Source organism: Lissotriton vulgaris, chromosome 3_1, assembly GCF_964263255.1.
Source record: "Lissotriton vulgaris chromosome 3_1, aLisVul1.2, whole genome shotgun sequence".
In the NCBI taxonomy this organism is placed as follows: domain Eukaryota; kingdom Metazoa; phylum Chordata; class Amphibia; order Caudata; family Salamandridae; genus Lissotriton; species Lissotriton vulgaris.
This window is the reverse complement of record NC_141689.1, coordinates 1,728,545,999-1,728,559,769: the sequence shown is the minus strand read 5'-3', so window position 1 is coordinate 1,728,559,769 and position 13,771 is coordinate 1,728,545,999. Positions and strand designations below refer to the sequence as shown.

At 48.9% G+C, this 13,771-nt stretch overlaps 1 pseudogene; it reads left to right on the top strand.

Annotated features, from left to right (window-relative positions):
- LOC147728370 (uncharacterized) overlaps nt 1-2,136 on the top strand; it is a 49,333-nt pseudogene extending 47,197 nt beyond the window's left edge.
- Nucleotides 2,137-13,771: the final 11,635 nt, after the last annotated feature.

The window sequence follows — 13,771 nt, the reverse complement described above, 5'->3', positions numbered from 1 at the left end:
GAGACCAGGGGAAAGGTTGCTTTTAATTGCTGCATTGGAGAAGCTTTCTAAAAAATTGTTGGGGGTGATTCATGTGGATGCTTCTTTTCTGTTAATTATTCAATTTCGGGGTCGTTTTTCAAATTGAAAGCAGGGGTTCTTTCACTCAGAGTGATTATTCAATTTGGTGCCTTTGTAAAGACAGTCTTGAGGGTGGTGGATAAAAGGGGGTCAAGCTTCCAGGTACTGCAACCGTCTTTAGATAATTGTTTCAACGACTGCTTCTGCCTCATACTCCCAGGTATTGATACATTTTCTATTGCAGGCGATTAAAGGGAGCATTGCTGCATTTCGATTGTTCAGCTCAAGGAGGTGGACGTAGGACGCGGTTGCGGACACAATACCGGTGGGGAGTACGCAAGATTGGTTGGTAAGAGGAGACCGGGGGGCTAGCATTTCATTGCTCCTGGTAGCCGCCGGGTGGGTCTACACTAGGTTTACTCACCCCTGACATAGCCGGATAAGCCGGTGGTGTTGCGGTTGCCGTTGCATGGTGCTTACAGCCCCCTGGACATCCTCCATCTGGTGAAGGTACAAAACGTACGTACGCTCAATTGTATCACTAAGAGTGTAGGCAGTGGTTGGTGGTTTAGAACATGCCAGGGCCAAGGGGTGGGAAAGGAGGGTCCAGGATGGAGGTTATGATGCAGGCCATGATGCGTGAAATGAGCCACATTAACAAGCGATTGGGGAAAATTGATGAATTAGAGGCCCGCATCAATGAGAGGTTTGATGATGCGCCTGGCCCATCTGGTAGGCCTATTCGCCAGAGGGCGGCCCCCTTGCCAAGGGGGGGTTTTGTTACTCCGCCTAAGAGGTCTAAGGCCAAGAAGCCCAGGTACAATGCCCCCGCCCCTGAACCAGTAGTTCCGGTACCTATTATACCTGTACCTGCGGTTCCGACCCCTCTGGCACCTATGCCTATAGTTCCAGCTCCTGCAGCACCGTCCCCTGCCACTCCGCCGGCGCTCCCTTCTGTGGGGCCTGCCCCCTCACCCGTGGTACCAATCCCAGTCACGGGTTTGCCGCCACCGGCTGCTCCCTTGCCTCCTACACCTCTGCCACCGGTTATGCTCCCAGTGGCGCATGCGGTCCCAGCAGGTAATCTTGACCCAGTTCCCCAGAATTGGTGTCTCAGATAACGGCCTTGCTGCCGTGGCTGCAAGAGGGGGGCGTGTGTCTTGCCACATCTGATCATGAGGCTGAAGCGAAAAAATTGGTTGAGAAGATTAAGGCTGCAAATGCGGCGGAGAGTATTGCGGTGCCCTCATCTTCTTCCCTTGCAGGTGCCAGTCCCGCCCAGCCGAATGGTGATAGTGTTCTACTGGCCCAAGTGCCCGTAAATAGTAAGGAGGTGTCACTGCCTCTCTTGGGAGACGGTTTAGTTCCATCCAGGAGTGAAAACTTGGGTCAACATGTGTCCCAGGCGGTAAAAGAGATGATCTGGGCGGGGAAATATGTATACATTTTTTCGTTGTTGCTAGACAATAGGGAAATGGAGCAGGCCAAGGTACTGAAGGAATGGATGCATCCAAGTGAATGGAGGGCACAGTGCTCCAGGTTCAGGGTAGAGGAGACTTTGAAGAATTGGATCAGGGCCTTTTCTGTCCTTTCGGCCATCACGGCCGAACGCCCCCCAAATGTGCAGGCAGCCATGGCTTGCTACCAGAGTAGGATTGTGGGGTGGAGTGATCAATACACTGGGGATGCGTGGAAAGAGTATGATGTTAATTTCAGGAAGGCCAAGGAATTTGATACATCATTGGCGTGGGACAAAATAGATTCTATGTCCTGGCACAAGCAGTTCTCAGGTGACACAGCCCCATCCCAGGCCACCAGTGCAGTCAGGGTGTTCTCCGCCAGGCCTCAACAGCCCTTTCGATCTACCCATGGGAATGAAGTTCCAGGGAAAAATAGGGGGGGTCAGAGAGAAAAGGGGTGTGCTGGGACTTTAATAAGCGCTCCTGCACAAGGGCCCAGGGCACCTGTAGATTTAGGCACGCATGTGCGGTCTGTGGTCACACATCCCACCCCGAGACAGCTTGCAGGTCCAAGCAAGGTAACCACGGTCATAGGGAGAGGGGAAAGCCAGAGTAATTCAGCCGGACTGGGCCCCCCCACACCTATAGACGTGTTAGCAATGATCCCATGGTTGAATAGGTACCCTGACCATATGGTGGCCACCCTACTCCAGGACGGTTTTTCACAAGGTTTTAGGATCCCGGCGGTGGGTTACACAGGTAGCGCAAATTGCAGGAACCAATTGTCAGTAAAACAGAATCCAACGGTCGTGTCCGCTAAGATTACCAAGGAATTATCATTAGGTAGGATAGCTGGTCCCTTCAAGGAGGTGCCTGTCCACAATTTTGTGTGTTCACCGCTTGAAGTAGTACCCAAAAAAGAGAAAGGCGAATTTAGACTGATCCACAACCTGTCCGCGCCAAGAGGAGCATCCTTGAACGAAGCGATAGATGAAGGGATTTGTAGTGTAAAGTATGCCTCATTTGATCAGGCTGTTGACTTGTTGCGTGCCCTGGGACCAGGGGCATTGACGGCTAAATCTGACATAGAATCCGCTTTTCGTCTCCTCCCAGTACATCCATTGGATCACCACCTTCTAGGTTTCACTTTCGAGGGCAAGTTTTACATGGACAAATGCATGCCCATGGGTTGTTCCATATCATGTGCCTACTTTGAGACATTAAGCTCATTTCTAGAATGGGTCATGAGACAGGCGACGGGCCACCAACAGGTCATGCATTACTTGGATGACTTCCTGTTCTTAGGTGCGGCGGACTCTCAGGAGTGTGCCTGGGCATTGCAGGAATTTTGCGTGCTCATGCGGGCTTTTGGGGTTCCGCTGGCGCCGGGGAAGACGGTCGGCCCGGCTACTTGCCTGGAATTCCTTGGTATCGAAATTGACCCAGTACAGGGATGCTTCAGGTTGCCCAAGGACAAAGTGTCTAGGTTTAGGGCAGCTCTCCGTCAATGCCTGTGTAGAGGTAAGGTTTCCTTGCAGCAGCTGCAGGAAGTGGTGGGGCAACTGAACTTTGCACTACGGGTCATCCCAATGGCGCGCCCATTCTCACGCTCGATTGCTCAGGCTATGAGAGGATTAAGGGAGAAACATCACCGCACTTGGCTGTCATCTGAGGTTCGCCAGGACATGCTTATATGGATGGCATTCCTGGAGGACTTTAATGGCAGGATAGTCTGGTCCGGCCCTCCCGCGACATCAGCAGATTTGGGTTAATGGACAGACGCTGCTGGTAGCGTGGGCTTTGGCGCCATCTTAGGGACTAAGTGGGTTGCCCAACGGTGGCCTGAGGAATGGAGAGCATGGGGTTTGACTGCCAACATTGGCTTCCTAGAACTTTTCCCAGTCTGGGTGGCATTGAAGGTCTGGCCAGAACACCTATGTAACCAATCAGTGGTGTTCTGGTCGGACAACATGACAGTGGTGGAATGCATAAACCAACAGGGGGCACGCTGTCCGTTCATATTGCGCCTGATAAAAGAGATTGTGTTGCAGTGCCTAAAGTGGAATGTACTTTTCAGAGCCAAACATGTCCCAGGCATCCTCAACAATGCGGCTGACTCCCTTTCTCGCTTTAAAATGCAGGTCTTCAGGGAACATCTTCCTGCAGCAGACCCCTCGCCAGCGCACTTCCCGGCAGTACTTTGGCGGATTGGTGCCCCAGATTACAGGACCTCGTGGTTGCTAGCTTAGCCCCCAGGACCAAGACAGCTTAACAAGGGGCGTTTTTGTCTTACTGTGCTTTCTTGGGGCAGGAATGGGAGGTTAGGTGGGCACACGAGGACAGCTTTGCGGCTTATTTAGAATGGATGCACAGGGATGGGCGCTCAGTGGCAGCCGCAAGCAGACATAGGGCGGCGGTATCCTTCTTTGCGCAGGCGAAGGGCATGCGAGACCCCACTAATACCTTTATGGTGCGCAAGGCTATGAGGGGATGGCGCCGGTTACAGGGCCACTCTGTGGATACGAGAAGGCCCATAGGTTTGGCGCGGCTGACGGCCTTATTGCTGGCATTGCACAAGGTCTGTAGCTCTGAATGGGAGATACTTTTGTTCAAAGCTGCATTTTACCTGGCTTTCTATGGGGCCCTGAGAATTGGAGAGTTGGTGGCAGGGTCCAAAGTAGATAAGTTGAGCGGCCTACAGCGGGCTAGCGTCAGGATCAGAGAGGATACGATGTGGGTGACAATTCAGAGGTCAAAGACTGACCAGGAATCTCGGGGTCACACCATAGTGCTACACCGGGCCCGGGTCAACCCTTGCTGCCCGGTTAGTCATGTGGAGGTTGTCCACAGGCAGCGGGAGGGCACGGCGGGGGGGGGCACTGTTGTGTCACGCCGATGGGACACCATTGACTAGGTACCAGTTTAGGCGGGTTCTGGGGCTGGCGGTCAGACAGGCAGGTTTGGATCCCAAAGAATTTGGCACTCACTCCTTTAGGATAGGGGCTGCAACTGAAGCAGCGCTAGGGGGCCTCTTGGCTGAGAAGGTGAAGAGAATTGGGAGATGGTCATCTGAGTGCTATAAACGTTACGTACGAATTGACATGTTGTGATAGGATGATTCTCACGCCTGGTATGTTTCTGGTTCTTGCAGTTTCTCAAACCTGTGACGCGGGGGAGGAACTAACTACCGGGAGTCAACGATTTACAACATCACAGCAGGAGCACCGTGGAGGACACAGGACACTGGTGACTTGGATTGTAGGCCACTCTTATGTGAGGCGTGCTGAACATGTTTTTCTTTCAGGAGACCGTAAGAAAAGGGCGGCGCTGAAGGGGTTTGATATCTCATTCTTCGGGAGAGGGGGTCTATGCCTCAGCCAGTTTAGGAACTTCTTCCAGGGACTCCTAGCTCAGCAGCCCGCCTCCCCGTCAGTGGTGATACTTCACCTAGGGGAGAATGATCTGGCCAAACTGGGGAGGCGCATTCTCATTGAAGAGATCATCTCCACTGCGGGGTGGGTGGCCAGGATGTGCCCGGGTTGCACAGTAGTATGGTCGCAACTTATCCCTCGGTGGCAGTGTCAAGGGGGGGACTCGGTCAGGGCGTTGAATCACTCAGTAAAGAGGATCAACACACAGTTGTACAAACTATTTCGAGCCCCCCGGTTGCAGATGATTCCACGTGGGTGTATCTGGGGCGAGCAATTTTACCTGGGGGATGGGGTGCACTTGACGGAGGCAGGGAACGTCCTATGGTCTAATAATGTCTGGGCCTGGTTGGAGGGATTCGCTGGGTGAACACGCTCCAGGTTAGGTCTAGAGTAGGGGAGGCCAGATCGTCGGGTAACAATGCTGGCCTGTGGCGGTCAGGTCATGACCGGTGAGCAGCTATTTTTAAGGTCTGAGGGGGCGGGCATCATCCCATGGAGGTTCCCGCCCAGGGGGAGGGGCCAATACTTCAGGGGCAAGGTAACTGGTGCTTCAAAGGGGCGCGGGTTGCAGTAGTCACGCTTTCCTTAGGCTGGTAGCCACCCCGCGCGCGTATAGTCATGACGTCACAAGATGGCGCAGAGTAAGGGCTCTCCTTTAGTGGGTAAATGGCATTCACGCCGTGGACTGGGTAATTACCAGGCCCGGATGCGCATGCGCACATCTCTAGGTAAGGCGCAGCTAGTAGGACCTGACACCGGTTAGCGACCTTGCCATATGGCCAGAAATGTAGTATACAAAAATCTAGATGAGGATGTTAGATTCGGTTAGGAAACAATCTGTATTAGAGTTTCTGTTAAGGTTAGTCTCTCAAACTTGTTGACAATATTGTATCTAATGTCCTGCTGATTTTTGTATCACTTGTTTACCATGCAATTAAAAATGTGTTATTTTTATATCTTAATAAATACGGCCGGCGGCTCTTGCGACCCCCCGCCTTCCAAAGATAACTATCTTTCATGTTCATGTGTCCGGGGGTCGGTGTGGGCAGCTGGGGAGGGGGCGGCAACCAGTCGCTGACCATGTCTTCTGTTTACTTTGTATTTAGACTTCGCAGTATCTATACCCAGCAAATACTCTCCTGAGTGAAGTGACATTCAAATTGTGTTCAAATTGACACATGCTGTCTACATTACTCGATATTTACTTTAGCTGTAGTAGCCCACTCAATAAGTATTTTCAGTGCTAGTTTCTTGGACAAACCCGTCTGCCAAGGACTCTAGCTGGGCAGCCAGATCGTATGCCTCTTTGTTAGGGCCACGTAGGGTCTGTAGTGTTTGCCTGTGACGTAACAGGCGTAACGCGTAAGAGTCATGTGGCCTAGACTAATAAAAGAGGTCTACGCACATACGCCAGTAGGCTACGGCGTGGAAACTAGTACACATTATCCCGGTGTCCGAGTTAATATTTCTGGACCCCCAAGTGTGCCCATTAGCGTGCCCCCAATTGTGTTCCCCTGCCCTAGTCCTGGGCTGCCCAAGAACACAACAGGGTCCTAGCATCCTATAGGTGCATGTCAAAATATAAATTTTAACTCCGCTCTTTTTCCTACCCGATATCAGGGTGTTTAGCGTGGATCACATTTGCCAATGTATATCAATGCGATTACATACAAACTGCACTGAAACAAATACAAACATCTTGGAAGTACAACCATTTGTGACATCGCTATTCTCTCTGATAACGATAATGGGAGTGACACCAAAACGCCCAGCGATCCCTGGAAGCCTTTAAGTAACTGTAAGGTGATTAATAATTGAATTGAAAGAAAATGTATAATGCGCAAAACAATAACCCGCAGGTATCAAGGCGCCTAGCAAAAGATCAGAGAATGATCAGGAAAGGACATAAGACCCTAGACATATGCTTGCTGGAAGAGAAGGGTTTTTAAGGCAGTGCGGAAGTTCTGTAGGGACGGGAGAGATCTCAGATCCAGAGGAAGTTCGTTCCACCACTTAGGAGCAAGGGCGGAGAAGGCTCTGCCGCCCCATTTGGCTCTTCGTACACGGGGGGCTGCCAGAAGCAGTTTCCCAGAGGAGCGCAAGTTCCTTCGGGGGACATAGTGGGAGATGATGGATCCTATTCCAGTGTCGCTCTTTTTGGCGATGGCTCTGTAGGTCATACATAGGACCTTAAACCGGATACGATATTCTACCGGCAGCCAGTGCAGCGTTTTCCTGGCTGCAGTGGCCGAAGAGCGTCTGGGAATATCCAGGACAAATCTGGCTATGGCGTTTTGGACTACCTGTAAGCGCTGCAGCTGTCCTTTATTAAGTCCAGCATACAGCGCGTTACAATAGTCCAGACGCGAGCCGATAAGAGCAACAGCTATTTGTTTTCTTGCCTGGAGGGAAAGATATTTCCTGACCCTTCGTAGGGTGTGAATCAGGCCCCAACAGGTGGAATCGGTTCTGCTCACCTGGCTGCCTAAGTCAAGGGCAGGGTCTATTAGCACCCCGAGATTTTTAGCAGAAGATGTGGGGGAAGGGCATGTACCAAGAGAGTCAGGCCACCAATTGGCTGACCAGATGTTTTGTTTCCCCCCAAACACCATCACCTCCGTCTTCTCCCCATTCAGTTTCAGAGAGTTCTGGATCATCCATTTACCAACCGCCTCCATGCAAGATCTAAACTTGGAGGCGATTAGTTCATCTGAATGGGGAAGAGAGACGAGGATTTGAGTGTCGTCTGCGTACGAGATTACCTCCATCCCGAATGATCTTATTAATTTGGCTAGTGGGGTAACATAGATATTAAAGAGGGTCGGGCTAAGTGCTGACCCCCACATAGCACAGGCCGGGATGGAGTTAGAAACTCCCCAAGCTTGACTCTTTGTTCCCTCCCCTGAGGAAGGAGGTCAAGAGATCCAGAGCTGCGTTCTTCACCCCCACCTCCCTCAGCCGCGATGTAAGTACTGAGGGGGAGAGGGTGTCGAAAGCCGCAGTTAGATCTAGCAGGACCAGGAGAGAGGTCTGGCCCTCATCTACGGTCGTGCGGATCTTGTCAAGCACCATGGTGAGGGCTGACTCGGTGCTGAATTCTTTCCTGAATCCATGCTGGGAGGAGTCTAAGCATCCTGAGCTTTCCACAAAGGCAGCAAGATGCTTGTTGAGATGTGTCTCAAGCATCTTCGCAGGAGCAGGGAGCAGGGAAATAGGCCGGAAGTTTTTTAGGACCCCCGGATCCAGAGAGGCCTTTTTCAGCAGGGATTTTACTACCGCCTTCTTCCACTCTGCAGGGAAACTGCCATCTCTAATGGCTAGATTCATTATCTCGAGCAGCGGTGGTAAGAGGGTCTCCCTACACTGCTTGATGACTTTCAGTGGGCAGGTATCCAAAGGTGAACCAGACTTAGTCTTGGCTAACAGTAGCTCAAGATCTTGCAAGGCCAGCGGGGGAAAAGCGTCCAGAGTGCATGGTGGGGAGATTTCAGTGATGATCGAACTCGTCTCTACCCTGGGTGTAGATGCACTGAGAACAGCTCTTTGTTCCTCGAGGGCTAGGTGGATATCCTGAATTTTAGAGTGGAAGAAGGAGGCGATCTTAATATATGTCATTTAGTTTCAGAGTTCAGTATAATTGTCGTATTACATAATTTTTGCTGAAGTTATGGGTGTGATCAAATGCTGTAATTTATCACTCTCAAATGCGGTGATTTAGGGCCCACTACAGTCTTGAGGCGTTCCTGAGGGCCACTTTAAATGAGGGCATCGTTCTGTATCAGATGTCTTGTACAGAGGTGCTTGCGTGCAGGTGTATCCTGTTGCCAATCCACATGGTACATTCACCTCAGTTGCCGTACTTGGGGTAGGTGTCGACGTCCCTTCCGTTTTGTGAGAACATTTTCTAGCGGGATATCCGTGAGAAACAGCGATTATGGATGTATCATTAGATGTGTATGGATTAAAGTCCCTTTATAGTTCATTTAAGAAACGCAACCTACAACTCTCTTGACTTGTCAAATAATGCATGCTGTGCAACTGTTTTTCATTTTAAACAGTAATACAGTAGGGCCAATAAATACCACGGGCCTCATTTATGAGGCCCCTTGCGCCATCGGAACTTCACTTTTCATGAAGTTCCGTGGCGCAGAAGCCAGTGTGGTATTTATCAGGCAGCAGTACGCCAGTTTTTGTGGCGTACTGCTGCCTGATAAATATCAGTCCCTTTAACGCAGTGTACTGCGTTAAAGGGGCGTGCAATGGGTGTTGCTGGGGGCGTTCCCAGCAACATCCATGGGGCCTTATTTATGAAGGATTTGCTGCGCCGGTGCCGGCGGAGGGGAAAAGGACAGGAATGCGCTGTATCTTATAGATAAGGCGCATTTCTGCCCTTTTCTTTTGCCGTAGGGAAGCGCAGCAGGAAGGCCTGCTGCGCTTCCCTACAGCAAAAAGTCAAAAATGAGGCCCCACGATTTTATGACAATCAACATGGGGCATTATCAAATTGACAGCAGAGATGCATATCGGCACCTTTCCACGTCTTGTGCATCTTTCAACGACTGCAACATTTTATAATTTTCAAGGCGAATGTACAGAAGACTCCAGACCTGTGGACCCATTCCAACCCCTGCCTCGGCTCAACATAATTTGATCCGTGGCACATCACTTAACTTCTCCATACTTTAAAAAACATTTAACAACTGGTACTCATGTAAAGCATTCTAATCCCTGAGGCCACGTTCGCCCCATATAAAACTGCAAAAATAATGAAGCAACAGAAAGGTAACATAGAGAAGACACGGTTACAGCCTTGCTCTTTTTATTAAATTGTGTAGGGATTCCTTTTATAGATGTTTAACTCTATCATGAAAGTACCCGTCAGTATGTTGATTTTTTTTCCAACTTTATTTCAAGCAACTGATTCTCATTCTTCTAATGACTCATAAACACCACTGGATTTTGAATACATAAAACAAAAACCTCATAGTGTACAGTAGTGCAAGAAAACTCATGAGAAACACAGTCCAACTGCTGCTCGGATTTTCTCCCTCCACCAACCACTTCCCCGTCCAGAATACAAATGAACGTAAAACTGCATGTTTCAAATGTTATGATTATTGAGTTTAATGTCTGAAGGCACGTTGGACTGTGGCCCTGAGATTGGCTAAAAGATGTGCAGAGCAAGGTTATTATGTACCATTTTCTCTACCGCTCGGCTACACTTCATTTAATTTAAAGAGGGAAACCATTTCCACGTCCGATGCCTGCATACAAAGTAGCCACTAACAGATAAATTATGTTCAACAACTTTTATTACCCCTCTCCCACTGAGATAAAATAAGAAAGCTCAGAAGCAAGACAGGGTGACTCTAAGCGAGTCACATCACTGGTGGCAAGAAATGTTCCTGCCTGACGAACATATGCTGCAGGATTCTAATGAATCGGTCCAAGGCTCCATCAGAAAAAAACAAACTCATCTTCTGCAAGACAAATGTACCTAATTAGAGAAATCATTCAGCTGTTTAACAATTGTAATGTGCATAAGGTTCAGATGCGCCTTTATCACCTGTAACAGCATAACCAGTGTAAGTGAAGTTGTGATTTCGCACTGTCAGGCGGAAAAGAACAGCCTTGCAGCTCTGCAGGAAGAAATTAAGTAGCTGGGCATGTACAAGGGTGCTGGCAGTGCGCTCGCTGCTAATTTACACATGCAAATGAGGCCGTCTTTCTGTCTAAATAAATCAATGCAGCATGATGAATTTCTGGCAGTGAATTCAATTCTGGTCTGAGCCGGTGATGGTGGTTCAACCCCATTTATTCAAGATTTTAAATTTCGTGCTTGCGAATTCCTGTGTGTGTGTGTGTAGAAGTCCTTTAGACCAAATGCTGCCAACTGGTTTTATGGTCTGACTTGACAGCACAGCTGTCCCCAGACAATTATGTGAGAATCACCAGGAGAGGGGCTTTGGCTCCGCCCACATGTTGGGAGCCTGGGTCCTCATTTATGAAAAGTGACGCATCGCTGCGTGAAAACAGCGATGCGTCACTTTTCACTGCGCACTCCTTGCGACACCAATGATGCGTCATATTTAATGTATGACGCATCATGTCGCAAGGACTTACAGATACGTCAGTATTTCTGACGCATCTGTAAGCGCAAAAGTGACGCATTGCTGGAGTGTGTCACAAAAGTGACGCATCTCCAGCAATGCGTCCTTTCACATGGGGAAAGCCCCATGTGAAAGGGCTTGCGTCAGTCTTACGCCTGCTGTGAGGCAGGCGCAAGATTTTGACGCAACAGCATCCTAAAAATGACGCAGTGAAATCTCATAGATTTCACTGCGTCACTATTACGAGGCTTTTTGCGGGGGAACGCCCCCTCTGCATACATTATACCTGACGCAGGTATAATGTGGCGCAGGGGTTTAAAAAGTGACGCATCTCCCTAGATGCGTCACTTTTTAAATATGGCGCAACAAGGCGCATGTTTTACGCTGCTGATGCGTCACAAAAAGTGACGCATCCGCAGCGCAAAACTGACGCAAGGCCTCATAAATGAGGCCCCAGGAGTATATGTTTTGTTGGGCAGATGTTCCACAAAAAAAGGTGCTTGCCCTCCACACAGCTATGATCATTTCATGTATCCGTTTTATTCATCTAGCTATAAAGCTTAAACTTTAAAGGGTACAAAACATGCCATTGTAATGCAACTAAAGCGTCTTCCATAACTAGGTCATTTATAGCGTTTTTCTCCCAGCAACAACACAGATCTGAGGAGGGCGGTCACAAACAAACCTAGATTTTCAGGTCCGGATTGATATGGCAATTTTAAGCCAAACATACTGGCACTGCTGGTGCTTGCTATACCAGTGATTGCCGCTAAGCCATCCTGGTCCTTGAAACTTGAATCACAAGCTCCCACCAGGTTTCTCCAGACTTTGATAGTTTCAATAAAAACCCTGCTTTTGAGTTTATGGGACCTACACTAACACATTAAGAAAACAAAGAGCTGAGCCCTCAGTGACATTCTGCCAGAGAACTAAATACAAACTAGACTTGCCACCAGAAGATCGAGGGTAGAGATGATGATGATGGAGCAAGGATTCGCAGGTAAAGCGACTTTCTCACATTCATGAACCTCGTTAACTTGTAATAGTATTAACCAATCCCGTTTGTCATTAATATTGCACTTTTACAGTACACGCGGGTCTCCCAGAGAAGCTTGCCTATGTGTCTATTAATCCTAATAAGGCTTGCATACTATAGAATGGCTGCTTCGCAGCAAACCAGTCTGCGCATGCGTCGGTCATACCCATGTGATGTGACGCACTCGCAGTTTTGGAGGGATGTTTTCGCTCATGCGCATTACTGCTAAAATGGCCGCTTGTTTTTAAACACGCTCTCTGCTTGCCAATACCGCTTTGCACATCTGTCTATTTCTGCATAACTTCTAACCGCTATAGTTATTATTAAGTAAGGGGTGAAGTGTAGCTTATCATGGTGTACAGTGTATTCATTTTTTCTGTTTCTAATTTGTTTTCGCTTACTTTTCATGTACCGCGTATCTGGGGGCCTGGGAGTGGGGAGCCTCTCCATCTTAGAAGTCTATGCCGACCCGATCACGTGACATGAGAACCGAGTCTTACATCAGTGGAACTCAGCCAGCTGGCTACCGAAGCTGAGATGCTCCTGGGAACCTGCCCCCTGACCCAGGGAGAAGAAGCTGAATTTCACCTGAATTTGTTACATTTGTTTCTTTCCACTGTGTGCTCTATTGTTCTCTTCTACACGTATGCCTGGGAACTGGAATGTAAGGGGTGGGTACTGAAATATGAATATTAAATATGGGAACCCAGAATTTTAGGAGGTGACAATGACCTAACCGCCTCTCCTGACCAATCCTAAGTTGGGGACCCTGTCACTTGCAACAATTGTGGGTGGTCTAGGGACCTGAAAGGGTATAATTAGCCTAGTTTTAGTTAGAGAAATTGTCCGACTTGTCCGAGTAGCAGACCTGTCACCGACCCTACGATCTCTATAGGTGATTGATACAGAGAGCTGCGGAGCTCTCTGTCCGAAATTTCCACAAACTCCAAGGGGTGGAAATAGTCTTAAGTGCTGGCGAAGCACTTTGCTGGGAGACTCGAGAACCCAATCGGGGTTACTGGCGGATTCCGTGCAGAGAGGGGGTAGCGCAGGCGTTGCATCCGAAGCTGCAGGTGTTGGTCGTGCCCTTTGATGAGCCCAGTCCTGACCCAAATCCTGAGGGGTATCCTGTCCTGATTGTCCGTGAGCTGTACCTGCACACCTACTGGCATCCTAAGTCCTAGAGGGTCCTTGTCCTCGTCTTTCCCAAACTGACCCGTGGCCAGGGTTAGTCCTCATTCATGTCCTAGGTAAATATAACCTGTGGATGTTCGTCTTTCTATCCACCTTCCTCCTACTCTTTAAATAAAGCCTCTATGCCAATGATATTCTCTCTGTCATCTCCAATGTCGTATATGCAAACTGTTATTAGTTGTGTTCCATTTTTCCCTACCTGTAGAAACATTATTTGAAACTGTTTTACTTAATTAGTATGATCTAAATTCACTGGTGTTTTAGAATCTAGGTTTGAATTAGCAGTTAGTCCAAGATCAGTTTTATCACTTATAGGTTCTTATAAATTCACTGACTAATGTGTTTTAAACGTGCCTACCTTAATATAAGCCTGAAACTGAGCATGTTCCCTGTTACCCTTACCCAGTAGATTTTCCCTCACACTCAACGGTGCTTGCCGTCATTCATAGCTACATTATAGTTGTAATCCTGATTATTGGG